A 15,905-nucleotide genomic window follows, 5' to 3' on the forward strand; every position below is an offset into this window, starting at 1 on the left:
TCACATCAGCCACCATTGCTGCGGACCATGCTCCAGTGCCCGTACCTTCCGGAGCACACATTTAGGACCAATGAATTTCTTCCTCTCGGAGAACTTTGCGGAGAAGAACAGATTCGATGCTGCCAAAATGTATGTTCCAGAGGGTACGGGCACAGGAATGGTATGGAGCCATATGACGTCCCGTGCAAGGCACGTATTGCTTGGTGCCAAGCAATGGCTGCCGGTGGCGCCACCGACAGACTTCCGATTTGAATCCAGCCTACTACAATAGAGACCAGTGGTTGGTCCACGCTTCAAGAAAATTGGTCTATGCGTAGGTTTACTCAGCTGCACAAATTTCCGTAGAACTATGGCAGCAGTTGAAGAAACGTTTAGGGTTCCTGCCACATGACAATGTTGGATGCGCAAGAAGCAAATGCCCGTGGCTCAGAGTCCGGTAGAGGCAAATGTGCAGCCCTCCCCGTCGCAACCTCCGAGGCGGAGTTGCGGAATTGCACACAACTGTTTTTAACACTTCGACAAGTCGCGCGAGCGAGTTGCGTGAACTGCTCGTGCCGCAGAGCACGTGAGCTCGGCAGCTGTCCAGAGTGATGAGCGAAGATTGTGGAATCAGGGCTGCCGAAGCGGCATGTACAGCCGTTACGATCAGACAGGAGCACGTCGCTTTGAAGAAAGCAGGCCAGCAGATAAGAAAGGACGTGGTTGCACACTGCACAGTTCTGACGTCACCCGTGATAAAGTTTTCGTGTCGTCGACCTCCAGACCAAGCGGGCAGAGCTATACGTAGAAACCATGGTGTAATACGCCACGTCCTGTCCAGTTCTCCCTTCTTTTTCGTCTCTGTTGTTTTGGTGTTTTACATCATGATGCAAAACCAACTAGCCCAACTAGCCATCCTTATACACCTTTCCAAAAAACACTCAACCCCAGGGGCAACAAACTGTTTTCGAGCCCAGTCACTGAGTTTGAGGCTAGACTCTCACCAGCGTCCCTCCTAACCCTAACCGAGTGGACTGTGATGTCAATAGGCGCAGCCTGTGTAGGCGCAGTTTCAAACACTGCTGGCGTATAAATTATCGTCGTTTCCCGCTATATTTTGTGTTTCATGCTACATGTATTTTCCCGAGGACCTTGAGAAAGAATTGTCCCACATTTAAAAAAAAAAAAAAAAAAACTATACTATTTTTGTTGGGTACGCGCGCGACAGAACGAGTTCGATTGGAATGTATAGTTCTAGTTGTTTGTGTTTATTTCTTACGATAAGCTTTGACGGCGCCGCAGGATTCACCGCATGTGAAACGACAAAGCGCTTTGCTGTCAAAAATAAATTGCAACAGAAGCCTGAGGGCCGCAAGGCATGCATTTTTCATGCTCACAAATAACGTGTTTACCGATGGACAGGACACGGACATACAATTGAGGAAGTGGTAACATTCAAACAATATATCGTACGTACCACACGATGCAGCGTTATCCGAAAAGAATTTATTTGAGAAAGATCTCAAATAACACAGTCACAGTCGACGACAGTCACATCTTGATGATCGGACGGAATCAGAGATGACTTCGTCTCGGGGCCCGTTTTGGGAAGAGCTACCTTTTCTCATAACCGCACCAAAGCAAAGAAACAAACGCGACTGACCCGTTTCTCACCCCAACCCGGACAGCTATATTTGGAGACGACTGAGGATTCTACGCGGATTATCTCTGGGAGGGGGAAGAACAATGTTTGCAAAATCGCGTCGAGGGTCGTTCGACGTCCTTCACCTCCTTCCTTTCCCGTGAATGTCGAGCAGAAAAGCTTGAATGGCAGGTACTTACCAGCCTTATTTATCACAGTGGAAGATAACACAAAAAGGGTACGCAGCACGCATAAAAAAAATTAAGTGGAAACTTTCAAGAGGGGCGAGAAAACATTGAATGCAAAACCGCAAAAACATAGGTAGAGAACCACGCCGAGCGGGTCTTCACAGTCCCAGAGGGTGGCAGAAAATTTCTAGCTGATAGAGGGCGCGAGAGTCGCACCAGCCGCATCAGCATCAGCAACATGGCAGTGGCCTAGGAGCGTTTTTTGGAAAGGTGTATACATAGAAAGAGTTTGGCCATTCATTGGAAAGTATAGGAAGCAAATGAAGAGGCGCCATTGGCCGAAAGCGGGCTGGGCGTGTCCCAGGGCGTCTTCACAGATTTGAATGTGGCCAGCCAGAAGCCGCAAATAATACCCTGGCAGTGGTCGCGAGAAACAAAATTAATAAGTGCGTCGGACTAACCCTTGGCGAATGAAAACATGATGCATGTGATTGTACTATCACGGTCATACAAAATCAATATCTAGGAGAACGGTCGACATGATCTGTATGCCAGGCGTCTGAGCCACGTCCGAGCGGTCAGACTCTGTCCGAGCAAAACGGAGTTCGAGCGGGACATTCGATTCTTACACCTTTTTGCACGATCATAATCGAAGCATCACGTAGACTATATTTTCAGCCATAAACAGTTACTCTATTAAACTCTTTGGCACAGGTTAAAATTTTTCGCGCTAACACTGCTAGGCGATTATTTGCGGCTTCTGGTTGGCGTGTCAAGCCTTCTATCTGCGTCTCGTACACGCCCTGGCTCTGCCCGCTTCTCCTATTGACCAAAGTCTCGACGACAGCGCTACCAAGGTCGCACGAACGGAAGAGGCCGGCTCTCCGAAGCGCGGCTGCTCGTGGCTTCGTTTGGCTTCGCACGAAACCGAGTGCGAATGAAACGCAAGACATTCTTCTCGCGGCAAGTGCGTGGTTTGAGTGCTGCGGAAGCCACGCTAACGTCGATTGTCCGGTAGATCAGCGCCTTATCACGGCGTGAAACAGCAGGTCAGCGAGGCTAGCATGTGCCTTCTGCCACACGTGAGTAGACCCACTGACCTGCTGTTTCACGCCGCGATAAAGCGCTGATCCACGGGACAATCGACGTTCGCGCGATATCGTTGGAAAATCTGGAGGCTGTGCCACAAAACAGCTGATGCCGTGTTTAAAACCTATCGGAGCACAATAGTGGAAGTCGCCCTTGTGCAAGATGAAACGAAATACAGCGGCTATTTACGGCATACAGCACACGCTGTCAGGATGTCACGACAAAGAATTTCGGCCCAATGGCTGGGGGAGCCAGTTTTTCGGTGCCTACCTTGTGATGTGAAAGTGTCACCCTTCGGCCAGTCTTGTCTCGGAGTCGGGGTGTGTCGTAAAGCTGGTGTCTACGACGTGGAACTAGAAGGCCTATGAACTGTGCGAGTACAACGTCGCACGACTACGCAGGAACAATACAAAATAACTGCGACCGCGAAATGCGAAGCATGGTGCGAAGCGTCGATTGCCGCGGGCACGGCGAAAGACAGCCAGACAGCTACGACACTGGATTGGATTGAAAGCCGCAAGTCTGGTGTTTCACAACAAACCGTTGCTAGGGGTGTTGCTAAGGGCGAATACACCATCGTTAAAAAATTCGACGTAGAACATAAACGTCTAAAAAAAATACACTACTTTTATAAAATTCCAGCATGCAGCAGTCCGCATTTCGCACCCATGGAACTAGTTAGCCAGGGAAGATTGTGGCATGGTTTCGGTTTCGATTGACAGGTTGACAAGAGTTCATACGCAGAGCAGGCCGTCTACATCACCATGACTCTTGTGACTTGGCAGCGGGTCAGGTGCCCCAACCAAGGGGCTGGCTGGCATCCTGACAGGAGCTGCGAGAGTTTCACAAAACAGCGTTCCTGCAATTATTAAAATAAACAAATGTTACGTGCGTGCTTGAACCAACATATGAGAAACCTAGGAGAGCTGTGAGTATTCAAATATCTATCTCCTAATGCCATGCACAAATGTCTTGCATGAACCATGTGCAAAACTTTCATTTCGTTTCTTGAGTTCTTAATGGTTGGAATGAAAATGCAAATTGTGATGTTGAGCTATTCGCCTCGAGATCGAACCGTGCCGCCACTGTGCGGCCGAAATTGGAAACGCGCGAAAGCGGGGATACCGCCGTGCGTCGTCTGCTACGGGCGCACGCTCAGAAGCATGGACCTCGACGACGCAAGCCCGTTTCCGGCTGAGCTTGATATTCCTTATTAAATTCTTTATGTTTTTGTTGCCGTTTCTTCTTACTAAAGGTTGTGTTGTATCGTTTGCCATGCGTAGAAATTCAGCAAAGCGATTATTATTATTATTATTAAGCTTCCATAATCTTAGTGTGTTGTTTTTTACACAATCGCTGGTCCCACGTATTTTTGTTATCTCGCACAAACCGTGGCTTTCATAAAGCATTGAATGTTGAGTGGGTTTGTGGTTTGATTAGAAAATTAACCCGACTAATCGCTATCCTTAAAATAGACTAATCAATTAATCCGTACGTTGATTTTTTCCAGGTCATATTGCGTGAAAGACGTTAAAACTACATATTTTGTACTGGTTTTACTATGTCACAAATGGCATATTGCATTCCCATTCTAGACTTCACGCTGTGAGTCCTACATAAATATGATCACGGGAAGCCTTTTAAAATAAAGTATTTCTTAAGTTATTATTTAAACAGTATAATCACCCTCGGCGAAATGACAAGCACGCTGAAGTGGTTTACCGTGCAAGCTAGTGTCACAAAAGAAATAAAGACGTCAAAAATATTGAAGCCGGCATATTTTACTGCTTGCTGACTTTCTCCAGTACTAGACTCCAATTGAATGGAAAAAAAAAATTAAAGCATTACTTGAATAATCTAAAAGTTAATCGATGAACTGCCCAGTCCCGATATAGGTTAGGTGAGGGCGGAGGGAGATCGGAAAATCTCGTGAAGGTCGCTAGCCCTCATCAGTAAAAGAGTATCACTGCGGCCGATGCTGTCTGTGTCGTGGTGCGCGTCGTTTGTTGGGGTTGCAGAGTCTACTGTGTTTGAATACAAGATTATTTAGCCAGAAATGTATAGTATTAGCCTCTTGACTTCCGCGGCCCTCACCAAGAAAATTGAAGGGGGTGAACCCACACTACCGAGAAAAGCATTTAATAGCAGGAACATTGTTGCGTTGCTCGGTTACACTCGTTTATTACAGTCACGGCAGATATATTAGAACAGTTTGTTTCACTTGTTTCAGTTGTCCTGCCAACCGTGCAGTTTGCAGATTTTAACTAGAAGAGACACTCACTCCTCATCGCAACGCAGTAGATTTGTTCAGACTCCAACCGTGCAGTTTGCAGATTTTAACTAGAAGAGACACTCACTCCTCATCGCAACGCAGTAGATTTGTTCAGACTCCAAAAAATTTACCCACACTATGGCACAGTAAAAGGGCAGAGGAACTCAATAGCATGGTAATTTCTAATACAACGCTAGCTTATCTTCATTCTGAATATTTATATTACTGCAAAAGCTTGACGTTAAAAAAAGCATAGAAGCTGCGATTTCACAGCCCACAGTACCAGTATTATGTTAACTGGGTCGGACTTTATTTTTATTTTTTTTTATTTCCACGTTGATGAACCGATACTTCCATTTTAAAAGAAACAAATATTTAACATAAATATTCCAGTTCAGCCGGAGACAGGCATCAGTCGTGGTGATCCATGCTCTCCAAAGTCTGCCTAGAGCAGACGACGCACCCACAGAAGCGATTATATAAATTTGGGCCGCACGCTGGTAACACGATTCGATCTTCACTGAAGCACCGAACAGTACTGCATCTTTTTCCGCTAGAATTGTTTTCCCACCGATAGTATGCGACAAAATAAACGGAAGAATCTACGCCGTCTCGCGCGCCGACGTGGAGAGCCTATGGGGTGGCCGTTCTCCTATCCCCGCTTTGATGATGATGATAGCGCGACCGTAGCGCCACCTCTAGGTCGATCTCGAGGCGAATAGCGTACAGCAAACTGAGCAGGCGCAGATCAACATATTGGCATGACACTGCAACGTACAACAGCATGTTCTTGCCCGGTATGTTCAATAGAACCTGGGACGGAGCTTGATGGTACTTATATCTCAACTAGAAAAGGAAAATATTAAGAAGAAATTAGAAATTAAGAGGGAGCGCTCCTCCAAGCCCCATAGAGAATACACGCGATTTTCTGCCATTTTACGAAAATTCTCATTTAATAACCGTTACACCGATGTTTTCACACTTTTTTTCTATAAAAAGATTGATTCTTCGTCCAACTATCCCACACAGCATATTTTTCATAAAAAAATTTATTATATTTTATATTAAATCGTGAAATCGGTCGGAATTGGCTGTTTTGACATGTTTACGTTAGAACGCGTTTTTAAAAACCTGTGAATTTTTAACTACAAATGTGTCTTGTGGGATATCTGCGGAATTTAACACGGAATTCAATTATAATAAAATTATAGCTGTAAGTACATCCGTTCTTTAACTACATCGAAAAAACTGAACCAAGGTGTTGTGGCTTGTTTTCCTCGTTTGGACGGTCAAGACTAGTTCGACGAGCGCCGCGTGAGGGCGCCACCATTTCGCCACGCACGCTGCTCTGATTTTGTATTACTCCGCGCGCATGCGCTCTTCAGTAACGCGCTTGTGGTGGTCCAGAGGCGGCAAGACCCGTCCAGACAGAGTGGTTTTGTTTCTCGGGGCGGGGTGTCGGGTGGATAGCTGTGCGTGTTTTCATAACTAGAAAGGCCGTCCTCGCAGCTATGGGTCCAAAGAGGTATAAATATGGCAAGCGAAAGGTCTCGAAGTCGCAAATAGAGTTTGCACGTAAGCGACCCTCTGCTGAAACTACGGATGGTGAGGTTGAGTCATCGTGTCGTAGTGCTGCGAGAACGAATTGACTCGGGGTGTTGAAGATGCCGCTTGGGAAGCCATGCAACAGGCCGGAGTGGAAGAAGCGAGGCGCACGAAGGAATCTGGCGAGATCGATGCCGAAGGCTATCCGCTTGTTACCGTCGTTGCAGACTGTGCGGGATCAAAGCGATCGTAGAACGACGCTCCTTCTGGTACGGTAAGTACTACATTTCTTCCTCTAAAAGGGGCGCCAATTTTGATCGTAGATATAATATACATTTCTTTAGAGTGCGTTCGAAAGAAATCCGAAGCATGTTTTTCTCGCCACGAAAATACATTAGTCTCTGTCGCTAGGCTACATTTGGGCGGACGCTGAGCATTTGGCAATGCGTAGTTTATTTTTATGGTGAGATGACCGTGGTTAGAATCCCTCTCTGTTGTATGTGTATCTCTGTGAATGCAAAATTTGTTTCGGCAACTGGGGTGACGATTTCTCACGAAGCACTGGAAACAGTTATGCTTTTTGTGTGCCCGTTTTAGTGACCGCTGTTTTATGTACTATACATTCCGAATATACGCGGTGCCATGCAGTCAGTTCGTCAGACGACGTTTTAGACAGCTCGTTTCTTCGAAGCTGCACCTTTTCAACGATAAATCGTTCCATCGGAAATAGCCGGCGTTCGTTTCATCGATACACCTTGTGACGTTTCGTCTAGTTTTTCTATTATGTGCGTGCTCGCGCTTGCGAACGTAATTGCGCGTCCGTGTCTGCTTGCGTGTGCGCCTGCATGAGCGAGGATGCTTATGTGCGTGCCCCCCGTGCACATGCGTGTTTTCATGCCTACGCGTGAGTATATATACCCGCGTATCTGTGTGCGTGTTAAGGCTAGCCCACATGGTGCGCTTTTCTCCGCGTCTGCGTCGCGTCTGCGCCTGCGCTTTGACGTCACTTCCGGCGCCGGGACGAAACGCAGCGTTTTTTGGCGCATCCCGGCGTATCTGGAAGAGCCAGATATTTTGCGTCCACGCGTCGCGTCTCGCGCTGCGTCCAGAAGGCAACAACCAATGAACCGCCGTGTTCACTAGTTGCAAGGAGCGTTTGAATTTTCTCCACTGTAGGATTGTAGTTTTCGCCACAGACCTCGCGACGAAGGCGATAATAATTATAATAATAATACTTTTTATTTGCACATATTGCGATACCCACTCGGCAGCGTGCGAGGCTAGGCAAAATGGTCGAGACCATTACGCAGGTGGGCCTGCTAGCCCGCCGCCAAGTAGGGAAAGGGATACGGGAAAGGAAAATAAATAAAAACACTCACAACAGAAAGATACACACAAATACGGGTAGCAGCCCTGTGCCATCAAAGCGCACGCGCGCACGCACACACACATACCCGCGCGCGCGGAGTTTACAAAATTTGCACGCTCGCGGCCTTCAATAAAAACGGCTTTTAGGCCCTGCCAACGCTAGCAGCAGGGCGAACATGGGTAGTTACGTCCTTCCCCCCGCGGATATCAGTTTATCATACCTTTTACACAAGTCCAGGGAATCCTCTCTGCTCCGCGGGAGAGGCTGACGCTGCTTCAGCGGAACAGAGAGGACCTAGCGAAGTACAAAAGCGTCCTGCACTCTGGCAGGCCAAATGTAAAGAATACAAGGACACCGAGAGACAAAGGTACAAAACTAATACTACCGGCAACAACCGCTACAACGTAACCACTGTAGCGGCCAGCGGCCAGCTGTAAATGTTTTGGCGCGGGCGATGGGGATGCCAATGGCGTATCGAAACGTGGATGAGGCGTACGCACTAAAAAGAATGAAAATTAGTGAAATTGAGCTTCATTGCGATTGTTGTAATTAAAAATGAGTGATTACTATTACTAAAATTAAATATTACGGCATGTAGCCATCATTTACCGTGCGATTTCTATTTAATGTTTGCTTTTGTTTCTTAAGCGCGTCTGGCTACGTTGGGCAGACGCTTCGGAAACGCAGATATGGTGTACTAGAAGACTGGGCAGTGTAGCGAGCGCCGGCGGAGGGGGGGCTCTTTCAGCGATGACCGGATCGGTGGCCGCGAGAGGGCGCAACGTGTAGTAGGCGTGCTGCCGGAGTGCGGAGCGCAGGCAGCGGTAGCGCTTGGCTGGCTTGGCGTTCCGCACGGGTTCGATTGTTTCGTATTGTTTGGCTAACTCTTTACGGTATTCTTTATTTCTGCTGTTTCACATAATATTTATCGCACTAATTCGTTGCCAAATTCTTTACCCGAGACGTGCATCTTCGGACAGGACGCCACAGTACACATCGCGGCACTGCTAGCGCGAACAAGACATTGGCGCTTTCTCGCATTTATTTCGAAAGAGTATTAGTGAGGGCGAACTTTTATCACCTGCGTTATAGACCCGAATGAGCTTTTTCCCCAGCAAGTAGAACTTTGCTGAGTTTCTTTGGTTTCTCACAAAAAAAAAAAACAAAAAAACTGCGATCGCTCTTTCGCGCTAACAATGTTGCGTTCTGAATAGGCGGGAAATCCATCCCCCAGAAAAACGTTCGGGAAGTATCTTGAAACAGACGTCGCAAACGTGTGTCATCCCCTGAATAACGTAGGATAAGCATGCTGATGGCATGATACCTAAACAAATGTCTGCTTTTAATTGTGACTCTATAATTTGGTCCATATCACATGAGCGAATGACATTTTAGCGAACAGCGACATTTGAGCGAATGGACGTTTTAGCGAATAACGGGGGCGCGCGTTAACCCATCCGCCGCGCTGCGCTTTACGCGGCTTCGCGGCGACAGTCTGCGGCGGCTCATTACAAAAATGTGAACCCATTTGGCCCACCCGAAAACGCCGCTTGGCGGCGTCCGACTATTCGCTACAGTGTCATTCGGTGAAACGTGGGCGTTCGCTAAAACGTCATTCGATCAAGTGAGTGCCTCCCCTATAATTTCGCTGTCACTGTAGTTGTGATAAATGAATTCCGTGGTCGAAGCGCACTACCCTAATGAATTGTTTCAAAGTTTGGGAAAACAAAATGGGGCTTACAAAACGGATTATATCGTCTACTTCCGTAGGCTGCATGGAGGTGCCACTGTCGACTCTCGCAATTACTTCTACGGGCTTTCGAAGGAATTTCCATCACTAGCCTTTATCGTAGTTGCTGTTACTTCGTAGGCTCAACAAACAGGACTGTGCGAATAGTTAGAAAAATGTATCCACTCACCAGCTCTGGTAGTAACCACAGTAGATAAATTCTTATTTATCCACTGAGCACCAGCTATATTGATATGTGGGTACCAGGGCAGACAGATAAATTTTTAATGATACACTGGGCGCCAGCGCACAGATGAGATTAATGAGGTGCACCCAAGGATTCCGGAGGCGATGGTACTTGCTTTTCCCAAGAGCTCGGGAGAGGGAGGCTCCCGAGCTCCCCCGTAGTCGGCGCCTATGGCGTTTTGTACCTCTGCATTCTCCGACGTGAGGTCATGATCTTGATGAGCTTCGACATCTTCAGGATAAATGACTCAGTATCATCCGCTGGGCCATTAGACCCTTCAATTTTCTTGCGGTAAAAAGAGGCCTCTTAGCACCTTTTCATTGAAGAGACGGAGTGCTGGGCCAACCCTCATCTTTTTAAAGCCGTTAAGAAAAAAAAATAATAATAATTTGCTCATGTGAGGCCATAACCGTTAACGTCACATTTTCACAGTCACTTCTCCAAGCCTTTCTAAAGCAGTCAGCGTGCACAGGACCCTTCGGTGTGTCGAAACCAGTGTCTATTAGACCGATTTAGCAGATACTTTAAAGTGCAAAAAGTCCGAAAAAAAAATGTAGAGGAAGACTGTCATGACTGCGTGCATCACATGAAGCAGAGTCTCCCTGTCACTCCTTTTATTGTTGCGGGATCACGACTTACGCCGTTCGAACTCGAGAGGGGCACAAAAAAGGGAACGGGCTTTTTCGGAGGACCGGTAGCCACTGTTGCAACCCGGCACGGGCCCCAGGAATTGAGGTTAGAAAGGGGGGGTTTCGGGGGGCATTGAGAATATAAGAGTCGTTGCGAATTATACGGGTGCTTTTCGAAAGACAAGGGGGGAGTGCACCCCCGTAGAGGGGTGTAGGGAAATCACTGCCTCGACACAAAACACGGCCCGTCTCTCTTGTCCCGCCGTTTTTCCGTCATTGTACGCGTTGTCTACATCCCACTGAACGGCACCGATCACAATCCATTTCACTCAACCATAAAAAAAAAAAAAAAAAAAAAAAAAAAAGGAACTGCAGCAAAACAAGGCGACGACGCGAACCAGGCGATCACATGCAGTACGACCACACGGCAATCCGAGCGGGGAGGAGCACGCCTGTTACCCGCAGCGCCCCCTGGCGTCCTTGCTCGCTGTCATCGCTGCGCCGACCTCCTCCCTCCGTTGCTTCTCGGCGCGGACGACACACTGCCCAGTTCTAGTACACCAGACGCGAAGCGCTGCACGGTAGCGCTGCGTGTGGTTTGACTGGGCGCACGCGTCCTGCTTAGCGCGCGCGCCAAGCCGAGACGCGCGTCTAGACGCACTGAAAAACGCGCCATGTGGGCTAGCCTTTATACGTGCATCTGCGTGCGTGTTTGCACGCGTGGGCGTTTGCCTGCTCATAAGTGCGCGTGCCTGTGCAAGTGCGCGCGTGCACGTGCGTGTGTAATTCGTGCGTACGTGTGCGCGGGTGTGCTTGTGCGTGTGTACGTGAATTTGCATCCGTGCCTCCGCGTGCATCCGCGTATCTGTGTTCGCGCATGCGTATGAGTGCCTAATTCGTGCGTGTTTGAGTGGGCGCATGCATACTTGGGCGTACGTGTGCCCAAGTACGCACGTTGTCGGACTTTGCGGGAAAGGTTCGAGAAGCTCGAACCTGGTCGAACTCGAACGTCGGCTGGTTCGCGACACCTTTAGTACTCACGTTGCGGACGGTTGGTGATTGGCCGCTGATAACTTCACCGTAACTTTTTGCTTTATGTTTAGCGCCATTTTTTATATTTCTATTCGTGCTATTGTAATCTTTTGCGATTAAACTCTCTGTACCCTTTCCTTGTGACCTATGAAACGATCTCGAACGCCTCGAACAACAGCGACGCTTACGTTCGTTCTCGGGGCTAGTAGGCAAGGAGGTTACAAGTATTTATATGACGTCAGACTGCCTTTTGATGCCGAGTCACAACACAGAAGTATGGCCACCGAAGGCAAAAGCAGTTATCCCATTGGCGAGTTTGCTTTGTCTTTCAATTTTCAAAACTCTCCCGAATCAGTTTTGCTTTATCGTTTGGTGGTCATGTTTGTGGGCGATGACTCAGCACGTGACTAGACCCTATAACCGTTCATGGTGTTTTTCTCTGTTTTTATTTTTTAGATTGAACGATTCTGCTGCAGTGTGGAACGAACTACACGAAAGTGCTCAACCTTCTACGAAGTCTTCCGAGGAGCAGAACGTGTGGGGATCAGGACTATTGGAAGATATGTTCTCAAGTCATGAAAAACTGCCCGGTCGCCAATCATTACAAATTGTCTATGAAATACTATAAGAAACAATCAGTGTCGTGAAAAATTGTATAAAAATACTTTGTTGTGCAGTGCTGGTGGCTAGTTGTGATGAAGTAACGAAGGTATATGCCGGTAGTTTGTCATATATGTATTCGATTATGTATTTATTTTTAAAGTACCTAATATACAGTGTTGTTTTTCCTTAACTGGAACGTGTTTTTCTTTTAAAAGAGGGGGAGACCCGTCCGCGCGCGTGGAAGACCTGCAGGTGTCTGCGCCCGCGTTTACCCGGCAGGCTTTTGCGGGTTGATTTTGCGGGGAGCAGGCGTTTTTTATTTTCCTTTTTTGTCTCGCCACCGTGAATAGGGTGCCTTCGTACACATTCGCTTGTGCGGAGTGGCGACATCTCGGCGATTTCACTGCCCGACCTTTTTTTTTTTATTCATTTATTTTATTTTTTTGTTTATGCAGAGTATACGTGCTTTGGCATCTCTCGGTGCGAGCCCGCAATTTTGGCTATAGACGTTTTCTGTGTACTCTCGTCTCCAGCCACCTAATAGGCGTATCCGGTATGGGCGACGAAAAAATAATCCAACGTTTCAACCTGCAAATAGTAAAAAAATAAAGGGGAGGCAAAACGAGAATGGGTGACGGTTACGCTTATATCCTAAATGCCTTCTATTGGCGTGGCGACGGCAAAACAATGTTTTCGCCCATATTGGAAGTGATGTCAATTCAAGATGGCGGCGCACTTGCAGAAAAGGTCTATAGACGAGCGCGCGAAGACCGCCCTGTTTACAAACACGGTTTTTGCTTTGCCCACACCGGGTGTGGGCACTGCGGAATCGCAGCGTCTCGTTTTTGAAGAGAAGCCGCCTCTGCGTGGTGCGCCGTACTCAAGGCAGCGCCACCGCAGAGGGACGGCGTCGGAGCCGCGTGTCGGTGTATATACTTCGTTTCACGTCATGTGCGAGCGAAGTCAAAGCTAGAAGCGCGAGCCCAAGGCTTCGAGCGTGCCGGCTTCGCACGTGCGTACGTGCACCACAGGCGCTGTTACAAGCAGCATGCTCGCGCTTGTAGCGTTGGCTTCGCTCGCCCATAAGGTGAAACGAACTAGCCTTTTGATACCAAATTCCCTCCAGAAGTTAATTTATAAACCGGGTGTTCTTTTTTGTTCTTTTTCTTTTCTTTCTTTCATTAAACTTTCAAGTTGTATGATAAAGCCTCAAAGGCAATACAGTGTCTCTGTCAGTTACTTCAAAATATCTGTATTCCTTGGCAGACTCCTGCCTTTTCCGTGCGGATACTTCGAAAGTCTGACTGATTATTAAATTCCTGTTGCCCACGAGGATAACAAAGGAATATGTGCAGAGAAAGACGCTTCTTTTGACGCTTACAAAAACAAAAAAGAAAAAAAAAAAAGAAAAACGGTTGCAAAACTTGTCCTCGGATCCCTGGAAAAGGTCAAGACCGCTCAAGATTTTACAACTGACAGCCGTCGAATTCGGAGTTGTTCGGATAAATCCGAATTCGCGATAGTTTCACCGGCGAGTGTTTCACGGAGTTTATAGCATTTGTCCGAAAGTTAAAGTCCCTATCTACAACCTAGGTTAGGGCCCACCAGGTCCAATCACAGACCAGTTATAGGCACGTGTGCATTAGCGTGCTTTTCTTATACGCGCGTCGAAGTAATGCATTACGTGACTGGCTCCCGATTGAACCTAACGGGCCGTGGCGTCGGCTGACGACCATCGCAGGACGAGACGCAATCATAGTGCTAAATTCTTCTCGTTGATAAGACTGAAGGATGTGAATGAAATGTACTGTACGTTTTGCTTGGTGGATGTTTTAATGATTTCGCGTACATAGAGCTGACTATCATGTCATGATTCGTGTGGCACCGAACTCCGGCTGGTGGATTGCTGAAATCATCACCTCATCAACCCTCCCGGAACCCGCTAGGAACCCACTTGCCAGTATTCGTTAGACCCACTGTGTCCGACCAAATCCGATCAACTGCCTCGCGCTTCGACACCAAGGCGGTTTTCGTTTGCAGCGTCTAGGCGATCTGAACCGATTATTTTATCTATACTTCAAATGGTGCAGGTGTCAACGATTTGCAGTGTTGGTCAAGATACTCGACAAAAGTATTTAAGACAAGATACTAAATACCCAAGTGAGACAGTATTTAGAGTAGTATTCAAGTTACTTTTGCGCCAAACTATTTTGAGTAAAGTGCAAATACTTTGAAAAATAATTGAATTACTTTTGAAGATACTTTATAAGCGCGCGACGAGCTGAAGTTATTACAACTAAATAAAAAAATGGGGGCATCTTGATTATATTAACTTACCTGAAACGCATATCGTTCGATGACCTCCTAGTGTACACCTCATTTGTTCCCCTAGACACGTGCAAAGGAGAAAGAAAGAACATTTAGTCTTAGTACTTCCCCTTTGGGGACAAACTTCTTCGTACGCCGGAAAAGGTATTTGAGATACTGAGTAGAAGATACTAAGCAATGTAGTTAAGATAGAGTGCTATTTACTCTCAATCGAATGTATCTTCAAGATACCAAAATACCGACAAAAGTATCTTAATTACAGTATCTTGAGTAGAGTATTTGAGATACGTAGAAGCCTTGCTATTTGCTTGTTTCAAGCGAGCCTCCTGCCGTCATATTGCTGGCGACACAGGAGAAAAGTGGTTTACCCGCCCTCTTGTTCAACATACCATAAAATACGCAGTATAATTACGAAATATTTACATAAATCTTTACTGACATGCGTATGTACATATACAGAAAGCTGGGGCACAACTGTTGAGGAAACGCACTGTCGACACTTTTCAATATTTTAAAGATAAAGGTAAAACAAATAAACAGTGGGCGACACCAGTCCAAAATGTATACCTCGGTAAAAAAAGTTCCCGTGTGTCTGTGTTTCCCCAAAGCAATTCGAGAGCCAGTTCTGTAAGCTACGGAGGATGCTCGGCGAATGGCGAAGCCATTGATGTGTCTAGACTGAAAAATAGTCGCCGAGAGGACACTCAGAGGCATGACACGACTGTTGTCTGTCCGTCATAAAGACATCGTTTTTAGAGCGAAACAATAATTCGGATTCGCCATTCGCCGAGCTTCCCCCGCAGATTACAGAGATTGATCCTCTACTCTAGGAAAAGTAGACGCGCAGGAAGTTGTGCGAGGAAAGAAAAAAGGTAGCGAGTGGCGAATATTTGTGATTGCGTGTGCCGAAAAAATATAAAAAGAACCTGAACAATACTTAAAAATTAAAAATCTCGACCAGCCAGCAGACTTCACTGAGGCCTGCATTTTCATTTTCGGAAATTTCGGCAAACTCCAGTTGTGTGGCTTTAGCCCCATAACTTTTGCAACTGTGAATCCGTGGGCGTCAATCAACGCCAGGCCGCTTCGTCATCCATAGCCCAAAAGCGACGTTCACGGCGCCCACCAGGGGATACCAGCCAAGGTCGCTGTACCGGGGCCGCCCGATACGTGATACTTGTCCGCCGCCAGCAGGCCTTTTTTCGTCTTTTTTCTCTCGGTCGAGGCAGGGCCGGCATTTGGAGTGGGCGACC

The sequence above is a fragment of the Ixodes scapularis genome, unplaced genomic scaffold, assembly GCF_016920785.2.
Source record: "Ixodes scapularis isolate PalLabHiFi unplaced genomic scaffold, ASM1692078v2 ptg000597l_1___fragment_1__unscaffolded, whole genome shotgun sequence".
NCBI lineage: Eukaryota > Metazoa > Arthropoda > Arachnida > Ixodida > Ixodidae > Ixodes > Ixodes scapularis.